Here is a 19,014-nt window from a genome sequence, read left to right as displayed (position 1 = left end):
TGTAGAATATAATAAAATTTTATAAAACATGAATAAAATTAAAAAAATATATTTGAAAATTGTTTTTTTTTCTTCGATACATTATCAAAACTTTTTATTTTGATTTATTATTGATTATTTATCTAGTAATTTAGGAAATCACTTAGAAGTTTACTTTTTAGCTTTTTTTCTAAACGCATGTTTAATTCTTTTCATGCTTTAGTTAAATGAAGATGCCCAGTATTTATTTAGTTTCTTTTTAGAAATCTGTTTCTTTTATTTGAAGTAAGTGTTTTAATATTTCTATACTTATTTTGAATTGTTTTATAAAGTCTATTTTTAATTTTTAGTGGAACAGTACAGATGTCCTCGATGTGGCAAAGGATATTCCAAGCAAAATTCTTTTTATTATCACGTGAAAAAGTTTTGTGGGATTCCCCCGTCGTATTTTTGTCCGGTACCGAAATGTCCCTTTCGAAGCCATTTGAAATGCAATCTGAAGAAACATATCATCAATGTGCATAGAATAGCAAAATAAAATCACAAAAAACAGCATTATGGGTATACAGTATAGTATATTCCCGGATTACAAGAGGTAATTTTTTTATTAACATTTAAACAAAAATAATTCCTCATAGAATTGTTTGCTTCTTTAACATATTAAAACATTAGAAAATATGATGTTTTGATATGAAAATATGAAATTGTTGCATTTTTCGATCCTCTCGTATCTTGGTTGTCTTATAACTTATCGAATAGGTGTAAACCATAGAGTTTTTTTGCATAGAATTTAGTGACGTCACTAGTTTTTCGCTGGGAGCTGTAAAAAAAAGTTTTGAGCCCCGAAAGTGTACTTTCCATTAGAGTAGAGAGTACTGCTTGTGGTACTTCTTTTATTCTTATAGATACAGGAATGTCAATAAATGAAAATTAAAGCTAGGACTTTTTTATCCAAAAAGGTACTCTTCGTTTAGTTCGAAAAGGTGAACGGTTTTCAAGATATTTGCGTTTAAAGGTCCCGATGCATAGATATTAGCATTAGCGAAATCAGGAGATGAGAGAGTGTTTAATTAATTTATTAATCTACGACAATGTCATTATGACACATTTAATATTGTCATTTGGATGACATTATGGCTTTTATAATATAGCACTAGTGCTATTATGAATTCATAATAACACGCAAATTTTAAAATAAGAAACAAGCAAAAAAGGTACCTAAATACGTTTATTTATTGTAAACATTAATTATATCAGTACAATTGGTTAAATTAATTCCAGACGATGACAGGTGAGTTGAATTTTTAGAAAGTAAATTTGTTTCCTGAGTGCTTGAACTTGTTGAAGACCCATCATTGTCAGAAATGTTACCCAAAATATTACATGACACTTTTTTCTTATTTTCTTTGGAATTTTCTATATAGCTCTCTGCCACTGTGTTAGAGCGCCAACCACTATGTCTTTTAACAGTTAATAAATCCACTCCTGAATCTGCAAGCAACGACGCAAACGTTCTACGGAAACAATGTCCAGTGTATTGTTGTGGATTTGGAAGACTTAGGAACAATGCTATTTTATACGGCATTTTACCTAAAGTATTAATGCCAGCGGGTTGTTTTCTGTACCCCACAAAAAATCGAGTATGCTCTGTGTTGCTTGGCCGCATAGCTATACAGGGTGTTTCAAAACAAATGCGAAAAACTTTAGGGGGTGATTCCTTGTTCAAAATAAAGGGTAGTTTGCTTTATAAACGTTGGGTCAAAAGTCAACCATTAGGGAGATATCGCGGTACAAAGATGGCGGAAAATTAATGTTTTTATTTTTTATCTTGAAAACAAAAAGAGATAGACTAATGAAATTTTATGGATGCATTACTGTTATGAAAACACACTTTCTGGTAATTTTTCTCACTTTTTTAAAATGAGTGGAAGGGGTTGAAATAAACTACCCCTATCATCCTTGTTAACAAAATTTATAGAAAAATCTTATCAAACACATGCAAAAAAATTAATTTGGATAGTTTAGTTTGTTTAGAAACTTTATCTCTTGTGTTTTTTTGATAAAACTCACCGATTTGAAATTAAAAAATAAAATGTAAAGCATTACATGTCAGGACAAAAAACATTTTTAGATTAAGAATCTAGTGATAATAACGATAATAATAATCATCTAGATAAAATAATATTAGGAACATCCTAAAAAGTAACAGCGGCCGACTAGATTTTTTCCTAAAAAATTACAGCAGCCCACTAGATTCTTTATCAGAAAATGTTTTTTGTCCTGGCATGTAATGCTTTACATTTGATTTTTTAATTTCAAATCGGTGAGTTTTATCAAAAAAATACAGGAGATAAAAAAGTTTCTAAACAAACTAAACTATCCAAATTAATTTTTTTTGCATGTGTTTGATAAGATTTTTCTTTAAATTTCGTTAACAAGAATGATAGGGGTAGTTTATTTCAACCTTCCACTCATTTAAAAAAGTGAAAAATTACCAAAAGTGTGTTTCCATAAAATTTTATTAGTCTATCTCTTTCGTTTTCAAGATAAAAATAAAACATTATTTTTCCGCCATCTTTGTACCGCGATATCTCCCTAATGGTTGACTTTTGACCCAACGTTTATGAAGCAAACTACCCTTTATTTTGAACAAGGAATCACCCCCTGAAGTTTTTCGCATTTGTTTTGAAACACCCTGTATATCTTCGAACCATTTCCACCATATTTATTCCTTCAACATTCCCTTTCGTTATAAAAAGATCTCGTGATATCTTTGTTTTTGTAAATGGAATAATGACATGAATGCATTGTCCTTCATCTTTAACATTTTGCAGCTGCAGATTTATCAACTCGATACGCCGGCAGGCTCCCGCAAGTCCCACTATCAATGAAACTTTTGTCAGGAAATAAGTTTTATCATCGGCATCGGCTTGCAACAAAAAACGAGTTAGGTACTGTTTGACCAGCGGATCTGAAGCTACGGAAGGAATGCGAGAAAAAAAAATCGATATTGCCACGTTTATCTATAAAATTGCAAAATTGCCAGACATGAACTATAAATTTAATATATTTTTATTATATATAATGTGTTTCGCATATATTCTGACGTATATTACTAAGGAATTTTAACGTAGTTCATATTGTTCGATATGTTTTATTTAATAACTTATTTCTTTCATTCTGTATAATCTGCTTATTATGAAAGTTGAAGATTTTTCAACGATATCATTGGCAAGCCGGCATCGCCGCGCATGGCCGCCTATTCATCGAACATGATTGGCGAGAGTACGTCACAGGATTTGTTACCACGTGGTTGTCATGGCTTTTACGCCTTTCCTATTCGCTTGCTTTATCCCCAACTTCACGGTCTCTTCTGAAAAGAGTAGGAATATTGAATACTATTGAAATATCAAGTGGCGGTGTCATTTTTTTGATCATTATTACTTTATTTCATTATTTTATACCGGTTATCCTAAACTTTATTTCTATATTTTTCGTATATTTGATAGTTAAGTTGTGTTTTATTGTTTTGTTATCTTGTTATAATGTTTTTCGTTCGTAGTTTTTAATTATTAATATCAAGTTTGATCGTATATTTGTGTTTTAAAACGAATAAATTTGTTAAGGGTAAGACGCTACATAGTCAGACAAGAGAAATAATAGCTAATTTATATAGGTAAGTTAATAATAACGTGGATGAAATCTCATTTGGTGTATTTCCTTGTGTTCATAATAGGGTTTGCGATGAAGAAGCTACAGAGAGTTCGCTTGAGTTGCCGCTTAAACGTAAACTTGAGCGGATATTTCTTTATACCGGAGTTAGCGTATCGGCTATAAAAAAATTCACACAGAAGATAAAAAAAAGGCTGAAAACTAACCCCGATAAAATGATATCCTCTCTGGAAAGAAACGACCACGTGAGACTGCTGTCGAAAAGCTCAACGACTTTTTCGAAGTGGTCAGGAATTTGATAAATAGATTTTATCTCGAATTCAAACTCGTCCCCACAATTAGAAAGCTTTTGCAAAAATTGCAGGAAGAATCGAATTTTCCTTTTGCAGGGAAACGCTTAGGGGGTTATTAAAATCAAATGAATTTTTTTGGCGTAAATGTTAAAATAACAGATAAATATTAATGGAGCGGCCCATTATATTGCAGAGAGAGATATAAATATATATACGCGAAATTCGAAAATATAGCCAAGTATTATCTATTTGGATGTAACATATGGGTAGACAATGACCTAACCTTTAAAACTGCTGGCGGAGCGATACCATATCTGGTGTAATAGGCAATATTGGATCTACTGGTGAGTAAAATTATGTTTTGTTTGCGCTTCCAAAGTTAACTATTTTCAAGATTTTTTTTGCTGGAAATAGTTATATCTAAAATTATGTATTATAGAAAAAAATTTAGTTAGTACAGATATATAAATAAATATTACCTCAAGACTCAGTCTTGATCATCTGCTGATGGCAGACATGGTTAGCGAGACGTGCGTCCAGTGTAAAATTAAAAGTGTTTTGGTGTATTGTACTGACTTAGTGTTTTATTTTGCTGTGTAACACCAAAGGCTCCAACCCCCAGCTGTAATTATTTCTTCTATTATATTAACAACGCAATAATAAAATGATTCAAAATATTTAAGGGAGCTTTAATAAAAGCTTTTAGTGTTTATCTGCTAACTCAACAGTAACGATTCAAACAGCATAAAGTTTTTTGAAAAAAATTATTAATCTGAGTATTATATTTATGATACACATTATTTTCATATAACACCGTACGCCCATGCCTATTTTATGAATGAAATTGGGCGTGTTTTGTTTACAACTGCGTTCCCCTGCCGATACCCCGTAGCTACAGATCCGTTGGTCACACTATATGTCTTCTTTTCTTGAAATTCTCAATTTTTTTGACCGAAATCCTTCCGATTTTCTTTTTAGAAATGCAATTAAATGGACGTACTTACTAATATCTGTATTTTTCTTCACTGATATAACTGAACGTAGCATGGAATAATATACCCAAAGTGATGAAGCCTTCCTATGTTTTGAAAGATGTTCAAAATATGCCAGGAGAACCTTTTCGTTACTACTATTGTTGATTCCTTTCCCTTTACTCCAATCTTCAAGTTTTACATAGGCTTGCTCGTACGTTTGTCTTGATTTTTCGGGAAGTAGGGAATCGACAACGTTTTGCGCAATGCCTTCAATATCCGAAGGGACACTTTCAGAATCAGAATCACCCATATTAATATTATTTTAATAATTGAGTTGTCAAAGTCAAAATGGAAACAATCAGCAAGCACAGTTACCACGGCGCGGCGTCGACTAATATGGGCACCTGATAATTTTGAATTTTAATTTTTATGAGGATATCTCTGATATTTTAAATTAAATCAAATCTCTTTGGATCGTCCCTCGTGTCGCGTCGTAGATTAAATTTTGAATGATACACGTTCGATACGAACTTTTTAATGAAACTTGTGTAACTAAACCACTCGGCTGACGCCTCCTGGCTTAACGTTACACGCGTTTCATTATGATGTTCGTATCGAACTTGTATCATTAATAACTATTAAAATTTCTTTACATTTTATAATCACTACCTAATGCTAAAATCAATACATCGTAATCTTTAAACGCAAATATATTGTTCACCTTATCGAACTAAACGAAGAGAATCTTTTTTACGTCAAAAAAAGTTCTAGCTTTTTATCATTTGTTGAAATTAGTGGTATCTATAAAAGAAGTAGCATCAATAGCCAATCACATGCACGAAAATGGGAAACACTGTACAGGGTGGGTCAAATTCGACGCTTTTAAATGGAAACACCCTTTTCTATAGGAGATAGACGAAAACTAATATCGGTGTCTGGAGCTCAATTTTTATCAAAAACATGATGGTGAAAACCGCACACCAATACCTGTTACCGTTTCGGAGTTACGGGGTGTTTTTCAAAAATGAGCATTTTTAACAAATCAATGGAACTTTTTTGCTATGGAAAATTTTGTATTTCTATGAAAACATATCCAAAGCACCTTTTTACGTAGAATTTAATGGTTTAAGTATAATTTTTTTTTGAAATTAATAATTTAAGAGTTATCCACAGAAAAAATGATTTTTTATTTGGGACACCCTCTATATTTTTAATTAACTGAAAATAATTTAAAATTACCTTTCCAAAAATATAGCACACTTGATATTTTGTTATAATCCCCTTCGAAATACAGAAGTTCGCCACTTTTAACTAGTAGGCTTTGGACCACTTATTGATGATATGTCCTTAATTCGAAAACATATTTTTCCAGCAAAACGACGCACCGTCTCTGAACGCTGAAGTTATCAGCAAATTTTTGCAGCCAATTTCAAGAATAATTAGCTAAGAAGATTAATAATAAGGATAGCTAACCAAGATCCCAGCCGTTGGCCGTCGGGGCCGCCTGACTCAGTGCCCATGAATCTAATCCTATGGATATATTTGCGGAAGAATAAAGGTTCCTTATTCTTCCGTATAATCTAGACAAGAATTAAAAATACTTAGCAGTTATAAGAGGGTATCTTTCACCCCTACTGAGTTAATGAACTCCGCGAGAAATTTTCAAAAACTGCCCCGTCTGTCCATAACAGAAGACGGTCGATATGTCGAACACCTGTAGCAAAATCTCATGTCTTGGTTTGCTATTTATTTTTATTGTTATTACATATAGTTTAAATGTGTTGATGTTGGTTAAATATATTTTAAATTGTTATAAAATTCTGCATCTCTCATAGCAAATATTATTTTCGTTTTAATTGATGTTCACAGCTAGAATTTTTTGCATTACAGCCGGTGCCGTTCAAAGCATACTTATTTAAAGCGGGCAAATTTTTATATACTCTATATTTCGAAGAGGAATCGAGGAAAATATCAAGTGTGTTATATTTTTGGAAAGGTAATTTTAAATTCTTTTTAATAAATTAAAAATATACAGGGTGTCCCATATAAAAATCAAATTTTCTGTAGATAATTCTTAAATTATTAATTTTAAAAAATTATACTTAAACCATTAAATTCTACGTAAAAAGGTGCTTTGGAAATGTTTTCATAAAAATACAAAATTTTCCCGTAGCAAAAGTTACAGCGATTTGTTAAAAATGCATGCTTTTGAAAAACACCCCGTAACTCCGAAACGGTAACAGATATCGATGTGGGTTTCACCATCATGTTTTTGACAAAAATTGAGCTCCTGACACCGATATTAGTTTTTGTTTATCTTCTATAGAAAAGGGTGTATTCATTTAAAAGCGTCGAATTTGACCCATCCTGTACAAGATGACCCATGATTGCGAGAATGTGCAATTTTCCGTAGCAAAAAAGTTACAGCGATTTGTTAAAAATGCATATTTTTGAAAAACACCCCGTAACTCCGAAACGGTAACAGATATCGATGTGCGGTTTTCACCATCATGTTTTTGACAAAAATTGAGCTCCTGACACCGATATTAGTTTTTGTTTATCTTCTATAGAAAAGGGTGTATTCATTTAAAAGCGTCGAATTTGACCCATCCTGTACAAGATGACCCATGATTGCGAGAATGTGCAATATATTTTCCTTAAGTTCAATATACAGGGTCGCTTTTATAAACGTCGATTATTAGGTAAAATATAGGAGGTATCGCAAAAAGTTAAATACAAAAGTTATAGGATTTTTGAATATCTATTAGCGAGTAATAAATTTAAGTATACAGGGTCGGTCATAAAGTCGTGGCACATGAAAGTTTCATTTTTTTAATAGAACCCCCTGTATATTATTTCATATTTCAACTCTTCTTCCAATTCTAAGCATAAAATCGAAATACCCACAATGTACCTCAAATCAACCGTGTCAGAGCTATTGACTTTTGAACATATCACTTTTAAACAATTTGATTTAATTAATTTCGATATGTTCAATTTTATTTAATGATGCGATTCTGCCGAAACTGTGATACTGTTGTAATGAATTTTTAAATGCCTATTAGCTACTAGTAAATTTAAGTATACAGGCTCGGTCATAAAGTTGTGGCACATCAAACTTTGTTTTTTTAATGGGACCCCCTGTATATTATTGCATATTTCAATTATTCCTTCAGTTTTAAGCAATAATCGTAATACACAATGTACATAAATTGAAGAATTGGAATGTTAAACGAAGATTTTTTAATTTCCAGACTTGATATTGTCAAATATTATCAAGTATCACAGTTTCGGCAGAATAGTATCGTTAAATGAAACTGAACATACCAAAATTAATTAAATCAAATTGCTAAAATGATATTTTCAAAAGTCAATAACACGGAAACGGTTGGTTTGAGGTATTTTGTGTGTATTTCGATTTTTGCTTAGAATTGAAAGAAGAATTGAAATATGCAGTAATATATAGGGGTTTCTATTTGAAAAAAATGAAACTTTTATATGCCACGACTTTATGACCGACTCTGTATACTTAAATTTATTACTTGCTAATAGATATTTAAAATTCCTATAACTTTTGTATTTAACTTTTTGCGATACCTCCTATATTTTACCTAATAATCGACCGTTTCTGTACATAAAAACGACCCTGTACGTATAACCTGTATTTATTTTAAAACTTTAGGCAGTACTTACTCTTGAACATACTGTATTAATTTTTTTATCGTGTAGAATATAATAAAATTTTATAAAACATGAATAAAATTAAAAAAATACATATTTGTAAATTGTTTTTTTTCATGGATACATTATCAAAACTTTTTATTTTGATTATTATTTTTAATTTTGTAATTTAGGAAATCACAAAAAGTAAACTTCTATACTTTTTAGCTTTCTTTCTAAACGCATGTTTAATTCTTTTCATGCTTTAGTAAAATGAAGATGCCCAGTATTTATTTAGTTTCTTTTTAGAAATCTGTTTCTTTTATTTGAAGTAAGTGTTTTAAAAATTAAGTTTTAATATAACTATACTTATTTTGAATTGTTTTATAAAGTTTATTTTTAATTTTTAGGGGATCAGTACAGATGTCCTCGATGTGGCAAAGAATATTCCAAACGAAATTCTTTTTATTATCACGTGAAAAAGTTTTGTGGGATTCCCCCGTCGTATATTTGTCCAGTGCCAAAATGTTCTTATAGAAGTCACTTGAAATGCAATCTTAACAAACATATCTTCAATATGCATAAAATAGTAAAATAAAATCACAAAAAAAACGAGTCAAAATTGTGTAGGTATTTTAAATTGAATTAAATTATACAGGGTTGGTCAGCACATACGACACAGAGTATTGTAGCTAATCGATTAGATTTCTACAAATTGTAAGTTTTGGGTTCGTTGATGGACTACTAGAACTACAATTTAAAAATCATTTTACAAGATACAGAGTGTCCCGTACCTATAAGTAAAAAATATTATAGTTGTATTTTTTAATGGAATACCCTGTATGTTATTCTATTTTTAGATTCTACGATAAAGGTGCCCGGTGGCGTAGAGGTACAGGCTCTCGTCTACCAATCTGAAGGTAGTGGGTTCGAATCCCACACCCGGCATTTCATCAGCCGACTATTTTTATTAAAATAAAAATAGTTTGGGTACCTAGGTCGACTCAGCCTTAAATCAGTACTTGGGATTCACAATCCTGAGGTAATAATAGGCGGTTGATGCGTAGTGCTAGCCACATTACCTTCCTTGTATACCGAACGGCTCTAGTATAGCAAGCTGTACCTTGCTACTCCCAAGGCGTTAAAACGCTATATACAGGAGCTATTATTATTATAGATTCTACGATTGAAATAAAGGTAAATTTGATTAAGGTTTTTCACACTTAAACCTTACCGTTTTTGAAATATTTTCAATTTTGTGAAATTGCAGTAAAATATTTAAGGATTCATTTCTCCAAGGGTATCAGAGTTTTATAATAATAATACTAATTATTTACTGAAGATTATTTATTGATCAAATATTGGCGGAGCTACATTGTAAAAATTATACTACCTTATACAGAGTGCCCAAAAATTTATATTAAATAATTACTAGCTTTAAACGGCAATAACTTGTTTAATTTAAATAGAACACCTTGTATATTTTACGTGAATCAGGTGCACATTTTAATTGTCTATCAAATTGTATTATACCATTTTTTACCTATCTCCTCAAGTTTTCGTAGAAAATGCATTTTCTTATAATTTAGACCTCATTAATTTATTTATACCCATGGAATATTGACATTTTAGATTTTTTAAGCGACATATTATGTCCAAAATGTACAGATGGTAAAAATAATAATATTGCAAGCCCATTTGTTTACAAAAAGAAAATTATTTAAATCTTCGTAAAAGAGTATACCAATTAAATATACCACGATTATTTCCGCCCAAAAATTGGTTAATTACATACTTAATAGTTTTAATTAATAAATTCTAAATAAATGTGGATTTGACACAGAAATCAATATAAGTTATGATAATAATATAATAATAAGTTATGAAAATAAACGTCTCCGTTAATGTTATAAATAAGTATTCGTCAAAAAATGAAATAAAATGTATAGTGTTACTTTTCACACTGTCTAATACAAATACAAAATTTAGGTTTTTAGTATTCGGAGCAATTATTATTAATCAACGTAAACAGTCAATTAATGTAGTTTGATACTAGTAGGGGATCATATTAACTGGTCATCTTTAACAAAAAAAATATTTAATCAGTTTTTTAATTTTTTAATGAAATAAGCGAACAATATTAGTATCTGTACTCTTTGAAAATTTGTTACATCTTTACAAATAATCTAAAATGTCAATATTCCATGGGTATAGTGATAAATGAGGTCTAAATTATAGGAAAATGCCTTTTCTATGAAAACTTGAAGATATAGATAAAAATGGTATAACACAATTTGATAGACAATTAAATAATTGTGCATCTGATTCACGTAAAATATACAGGGTGTTACATTTAAATTAAACAATTGCCGTTTAAAGCTAATAATTATTTAATATACACTTTTGGATACTCTGTATAAGGTAGTATTTTGTTTATTATTGTAACATAATATCCGATCAATAAATAAACTTTAGTAAATATTTAATATTAAAAACTTTGATACCCTTGGAAAAATGAATCCTTATATATAATATATATATATATATATATATATATAAGCCCTTTTACTGCAATTTCACAAAACTGATAATATTTCAAAAACGGTATGTTGGAGTGTGATAAACCAATCAAATATACCTTTATTTCAATCATAGAATCTAAAATAGAATAATATAGAGGGTGTTGCATGTAAAAAAATACAACTATAATATTTTTTACTTATTTGGGACACACTGTATCTTGTGAAAATATTTTTAAATTCTAGCTGTAATAGTCCTTCAACGAACCCAAAACTTACTATTTGTAAAAATTTAATCGTTTAGCTAGAAGAGTCCATGTCGTATGTGGTGTAACAACCCTGTATATTTTATTTTAGAAAGTGAGAGAGAAAGAAAGAGAGACATGCACTATTTGTATTAAATACAGCATTATGTGTATAGTGTATACAGTATGGTTCCCGGATGATCGAGAGGAAAAACGTTTTTGTTATTAACATTTTGAGAAATATGCATTCTTTATAAAAGGTTTTGCTTGTTCTAAAATGGTTAATTCCATTTACACTTTTCCAAATTTCCATACCGTTTTAGAGAAAAAAAATTATAAATATAGTTAAATTTTTGAAGTGCCAAAAATAAAAATGCTGTTTTATGGTAATATAATTTCTTTTCCATTTCCATGTTAAAGAAACACACCATTTAAATAAATGTTGTGCTTCTTTAAACACCATCAATCAAAGAATTGTAGCGTTTTTTAAACAACTACCACTGCGAACGGCAGCTTTTCATCGGAGAGCAGTCGTGGATAAGGTATTTCACTGGAAAGAAAACTAATTAAGAACAATAAACAAAAAAATAGATATTGGGCGCCAGGCATGTACAGAGAAAGAAAACACAGTTGTATATTACTTAAAACTAATGACTATATTGATTCATGTTGAATTCACGATGGCAAATAGCATTGTACAATTTTAATAATTATTATAGTGAATTATTTGTTGAGTAAAACTATGTATGTAAATAATATAAATATGTTCTATGAAAAGACTATGAAAAAATACAATGCGTGTAACGTTATAGAAAATATAAGAAAAGTAGCATTACTTTATTTAAATTGTTAAATTTTATGTGGTGTTAAATCTGATGTGTTGCAACCTGTAGATTCTAGAATCTATGTCTCGTTATTCATCTGTTAATATAGCGTAATAATAATATCTATAGAAAGTAATACTATTACAAGGCGTAATATAATGAAACCTAAAATCTAAATCACATTGTAACTACTGAATCGACATAAATGTTCTTAATAATCTAACCACTAAATATAGTCTGTACGATATTATTTAAACTGTATGTTACTGTCTAAAACTGAAAATATTTTAGATGTTAAATGTAAAACTAGAACTTAAATATACACTTAGCTGTTCTTTTATGTAACCTTGCTTCGAACAGTAGCAGCGTGAGGTGGTCCAGCATCTCTGTACTGTCTGTCGGCGATCCTGTTGGCCAAAACAACAACAGGGGCCAGATTGAGGACACCATGAATCACTACAGCCGTAGCTACTGACTAGGCTTAGAAATGAGAGTGAAGCAGCATGGGACTCAAGCTACATCCACGCTGTGGCACTTAGATGTAAGAAAAAATCGTTTTTACTGGGGACACTCGTCCACAGGACATCTGTACATAAGACACTACCCGTACCTTGGAAATAGTCCGTACATTGGACACAGTCCGTACTTTGGATACAGTCCGTACCTTGGAAATAGTCCGTACCTTAGACACAGTCCGTACCTTGGACACAGTCCGTACCTTGGAAATTGTCCGTACCTTGGACACAGTCCGTACCTTGGACCCTCGAAATACTTCCGAGGGCTCAATAAATAATGAACAACCTGTCCTTTCTTCCATATGACATTCTGGAGGACAAAAGAAAAGGGACGCAACCGTGCCAGCAAAATACAAAATACAAGTTACCCAGGACATCCGTAACTCTACCCAAAAAATATTCAATAAGCAATATCGAATCGATAAAAGGTAATAACTATCTTTACCTGTAGCCTCGAAATAGCAGCTGATTCAAATTATACAGCAAGATTTAAATAATCACTATTTCTAAAAGCTGGGATACAACAGAGCGTCAAAACAAAGTGAGGTTAAGCACGGAGACAGTTGACAGAAGCGATGTTGACAGCGCCTCCTCAGAGCAATAACAGGGTTATGTCGAACGATAACAGGGTTGGCGATTAGGGAACGTAAAAATTACGCGTCAAATAAACTATCCGGCCTGAACGAGAGGGAATCCGGTGATGATAGGCCCCAGACATCATATATTATATATAAAACAGACATGTAACGAACTAAAAACGTTACAGAATGTTAACGAAATTATATTACCATAAAAACGCATTTTGATTTTTAGGAGTTTGGTATTCAACTCTACTCGAAATTTGGAAAAGTGAAAACGAGACTAACCATTTTAAAATAAGCAAGAATTTTGGTATATTTCTAAAAATGTCAATAATAAAAAAGTTTCTTGTAAAGACCACCCGGAAACATACCGCAAATGTACTTTTAAAGTATTACTAAAATAAGAATGGATGGTAAAATATACAAAATATATTAATTGTAATGAATTTTCATGAAAATTCCACACCTGTAATTTTTAACCAATCAAAACGTGTTTTTTTGACAAATCACCATGGCAACGGATAAATTTTAGTGAAAATTTTTTCCTTGTGGGTACCCAACAGCAAATTATACTGGAAATTTTTTGACGTTTATAATGACAGAATATCTTTTTGAGAGTCTGGTTTTTATTTGTTTACATGATAATTTTGATACATTTCAATTACAAAGCTGAGATGAAAGTTTGTAAACTGCTTCCATACGCTTGACTTCGATTTCCTAGTATTCGCGAGTGTCAACTGCTTAATCTCCTTGCGAATATTTTCTTTGCTTTCATGACCGAAGCGAAACATTTTTTTAAGCCGTGCCGCTTGACAGCTTTAAAACTGAAATAGTTTTTAGTTGGTTTTTAGGTTTGGGTGTCACTTAGTTGTCATAGTAACTAAATAATCAATTCGACCAAAAATCGAAAAATACATTTTAATTATTTGATTTTCAAACACAATTTGGTGTGGAATTTTCTTACCAAATACCACACGAGGTCAAATTAAATCCAGACGTTTTTTCTCGCTCATGAATATTTTTAGAAAATTATTATAATTTTCAAAATATTCATGAGTTCGAAAAAATTTCCGGAAATAATTTGACCTCTAGTGGTATTACTAGTGAAAACATGCCACATACATACGCCACAGTAGCTTTTGAAATGACAGTCGCGAATAATTTATATCGGACCGATCTCTATACAGGGTGAGCCTTAAATAAGTGCAAATATTTTTAGGAGTGTTATATTTCGTCCTCAGCAACACGTCTATGAGTTTTTTTTTGGCAAAAAAGATGTTGAAAATCATTAATGCATTTTCTTTTAGATTTTTCTGTATAAATATTTAAAAAAAAATCAAACTTAAATAACTCGGTTATTTAGGATTTATTTGAAAAACGGTAAAGAAAAAATATGTTTCTTTTAACAGCCCTGAAAATGTTTGCACTTATTCAAGACTCACCCTGTATAACATATAAAAAAGTCAGTGTGAAAGAAATCATAAGCGATTGTTATTTTAAAAGGAACTATGAAGCCGTATTTAGTATACCAGGTTGGAATCAGTTTTTGTCTACATTTTACTTGTATATATTGGGTCAAAATGTATATTGGTTAGTCTATCTTTTGTACATGTCTTTAATATAGAATAATACGTATTGGCATAAACGTAGATGTTCATTGCACATAATTGTAACAAAAATATAATATGGCTTAACCATATTTAGGTGAGATATTCTAATTCTTTCTTATTTATTTTTTTATTCTTAAACTTATTTTTCTTTCATATTGAAACATTTTTATTGAGGTAGGATACGATATTTTATTAGCCAGTATTTATTAAACTCATCGGTATAGTAATAATAAAAATTATATAAAGATACGTTTATGTGTTTCTTTTAATATTCATATTTTTTTTGCTTTTATTAACTTCGTTCTGTTGTGTTGTTGATTTCTATGATTTTTATGATTTTTATTTTTCCATACTACATTTATTATTTCTTTTTGTTGTGCTATTTTTTTTATTGTGTTCTTGAAAGAAAAATACTGTATGATCGGAAAAAAACGGCATTAAAAACGGCAAAAATAATTTCATTTTGGTTATTTTAATTTTTATTTAACACTTGTGTGTTATACCAAGTTTTTGGTTAAAATATACTTGAAATTATCGACATTTTTATTTCTAAAGCTTCCCTATTTTTTTAAATAAATACAAACAAAAATTATGTTAGAATTGTTATCTACGTCAGTGAGTTAAGAAGCTCTTAACTCACGCATTTTGAGTGAGTTAAGAGCTTCTTAAATCACGTATTTTCACTACCGCACTCCTTGTTTAGATTACTACCAAAGAGAAAAAAATATTTTGTAAAACATTTATTTATCACTAAATTGGAAAAATATGTTATGAGTACCTTTTCATTTCCATAGTTGTGTACTTTTTTTCGGTGCAACATTTTTCATATTTAGAGTATGTATATTCATAGTTCTGTTTCGATCTTGCTGGAAGCAATCCAGAAATGGTTCTGAATGCCTCTTCTTCAATGTCAGAGGGAATCACAGGAGGGAATACTTTCCGAGTTGCTCATTTTTTAAACTAGTGACATCAATATTATTTAGGCCCCGTGTCTTCAGTTATAAATAAATAACTTTTATCTAACAAATAACGATCTAAAAGATAAACAATCTAGAGCCTGCTATCTATAGGATATAACATTTGTGTATTTTCATACAAAATAATCCAAAAGATAACAATTTGGAGGACGGGCCGCCTAAGGACCGTTAGACACTCCGTAGAGAAAGTGTTGCCAATATAAGATATCTGAAGTTGAGATGGTGATATATGAAAAGTCTATGCAAAAGACAGAGACAAAAACTCGGAATTTCAAATCGTTAGATTAAAAAGTGAGGTTATTGTTCAGTTGTCAAAAGATCGTCAAAATGAAAATAAAAACAATAAAATTCAACTAGTTTCTATTATGGTATAGTTCTGTTATGGTATAGTTCTATTATGGTATAGTTCTATTATGGTATAGTTCTATTATGGTATAGTTCTATTATGGTATAGGCTAGTTAAATTTACCTTTATGGAAAAAGGGAAAGATAATTCAATTTCCGCAGTGGTGAAATAGATCTATTGATGGAATGCGATTTATAAGAAATTAAAACAAGGAAAAAAGTATCGGTAAGTAATTTATAATTTAATTACATGATATTAGTGTTAATATTATATTAACGTTTTAGTACAATTGATAATACAAAACATGGAAGAAGCTGGTGAAGTGCAAGCAGAGATTTATAAACAAATCCTAAAATCACCACATGGTAAATTATTAATATTGAAATTTAAAAATAGCTTAAGACTGTTAGTAATAACAAATATGTTATTGTTCTAGGGCTTCTCATAGTAAAGAGATAGGTAGGATAGCATCGATGATAGTAATTAAGGTGAGTTTTTATTTTATAAAATAGATAAATGCACTTATACTTTTGTCTTAATAATAATAAATGAATAGTACCTATAACAATTGTTACATTTACACATTATATGTACAAATTATTTAATAAAATTTTTTTAATAAAAACAATTTTGTCATATTACTTTTATTTTTAAGAACTCAAAGTGATGGAACTTCAAAAAAAAAGAAAAAATAAAGGAAAAATCTAAAAAAAAAGGACCACAACACAGGTGTTAGCTAAAGAGTTACTTAACAAGGTTGCAAGGTTTAGCTAAAGAGTTACTTAAACAACAGCTTGGAGAAGAGATGTACCGTATGATTGAAAAAAAACGGCGTCAGCGATGGCTATGAAATGAAGATTGCTATCATTTCATATGTAAATTTATATGGGAAATGTGGTGGACCGATGGTCATTTCCCAGCCAACCGAACACCGTTTTTTTAAACATACGGTATAAGGTACATTGTGCAAGAAATTAAACTAAAATTGTAACACAAAAGAAATAAAAGCAAATGTGAGTTGTGAATAACAGGTTTTATAAGGTTCCTGTTATAATTTTAATTAATTAATATATTATGCGAATTAAAAATGAAATAAATAGTTTGATTTAAAAAGTTTTATTTATTTTTTACCTACTTTAGAGCTTTATTAAATAGGTAATGGTTTCTAATTGAAAGGATTTAAATAAAATAATTTATAAATTGCTGTATTATCCTGACTTAATGCATTCTCTTCGTTCTGATTCTCTAACAGAGGCTCTCTTTATTTTGTAACACTCCTTGTAAAGTCCGGCACTAGCAACAATAGTTTTTTGAACCATTTCAATGTGTTTATTGGTGTTTATACCCCATACGTTCTAAAATGGTTATAGTCTACTAGGTAAGCCTTTTCCAAATAATCTAAAATCGAATTTATTGTAATAAACGAAATCTTCAATAGCAACAATGTCTTAGGTTATGTTAAGCAATTTTGTCAAATCAAATCATCTCCTCATCCCTTTACTCATGCGTCAAATTTTTATCCGACAAATAAAGCGCTATTTGACAGTTCAGGTCCCAAATAAGATATCTGAGGGATAAGGTTATTTTATCTAATAGATATTGCTATCTATAGGTGAAGATACACGTTTTTCTGCTATCCATCAAATAAAATATATCTGGCGGATTATAACGCGCTATCTGTACCTGAAAACACCGGGGGTTACTGTCATATTGACGTTGCCATGCATGGTGTTATTTGAACAAAGGTATTAAGGTAATTGATTTTTAGGATAGGTATATAGTTAGTGTTATTTGAACAAAGGTATTAAGGTAAATGATTTCTAGGATAGGTATATAGTTAAGTACAATAATTTTTAAAATTCATCGTGTGTTTTTATAGTTAGACGTAGATAAAATATTTTAGAATACAGAGTTAACTCCATTAAGATACTTGTGTGGTTGCACTTTCAAACGCGTATCATAATGATGCTGTTATCGTAAATATCTTTTAATAGGTTCATTATTAATTTTTGGTTCTGTTTTTAGGATTTCCGTATATTTGTCCAAAATGCGGTCGCGGCTACAAGGTTAGAAACTCTTATTATTATCACGTAAAAAAGTTCTGTGGCATCGAACCTTCGCAGTGTTGTCCATTAGCCAGCTGTCCATTCATATGTCACTTGAAAAGCTCTTTAAAAAGACACGCTAGGGCAGTCCATGGTATATCTTTGTAATATGTGTATATTGTAGCGTTTTTTTACAGAAATAAAGGTCTAAAAAGAAGTCTTTAATGCTTTTATTATATTTGTCAATATAATTTGCTTTAAAATAGTACGTTTTTCTTCTTTTTTCCATACAGGGTGAGTCTTAAATAAGTAAATATTTTTAGGGCTGGTAAATCTCGATAAAAGAAACATATTTTCTCTTTACCGTTTTGCCAATAATGTCGCAGCCATGACAATTCCTTGTACAGATTTGAACGCTCTACAAAAAAGGTTTCTTACAATTTTTTCGGTAAACCTACTCCTTCAAAAGTTATTCCTACCATTTAAGTATAGCTGATTCATTTTAATAAACAATGTTTATTAAATTTTCAAGTTTGTAGAACGACCGCTAGGGGGCGCAACTGAACCAAACCAAAACAAAAAATAAGAAAATGGAGTTTTTACACAATTTTGCCTAGATAAGGTGTACTATAAGTAATAGCTTCTTAATCTTCAGTAAATTTTGAATATTTTTTGTTAGAGCCATTTTCCCGTATCTACCAAAATAAAGTGGTGGGGGAAGGTTAGATCTGTTTTATTTGAATATTAATAACTCTGGACTGGATGATCGAAATC

General features: G+C 30.5%; 1 long non-coding RNA gene across 1 annotated transcript; it reads left to right on the top strand.

Moving 5' to 3' along the window:
* Nucleotides 1-345: 345 nt before the first annotated feature.
* Nucleotides 346-9,208, top strand: LOC115889964. The gene is made up of 2 exons (XR_004051540.1): nucleotides 346-574; nucleotides 8,989-9,208. It is a non-coding gene; the product is annotated as an uncharacterized LOC115889964 (long non-coding RNA).
* The last annotated feature ends 9,806 nt before the right edge of the window (nucleotides 9,209-19,014 follow it).

The sequence above is a fragment of the Sitophilus oryzae genome, unplaced genomic scaffold (assembly GCF_002938485.1).
Source record: "Sitophilus oryzae breed Bouriz unplaced genomic scaffold, Soryzae_2.0 scaffold_857_pilon_pilon, whole genome shotgun sequence".
Lineage (NCBI taxonomy): Eukaryota > Metazoa > Arthropoda > Insecta > Coleoptera > Curculionidae > Sitophilus > Sitophilus oryzae.
This window is presented reverse-complemented; position numbering and strand designations above follow the sequence as displayed.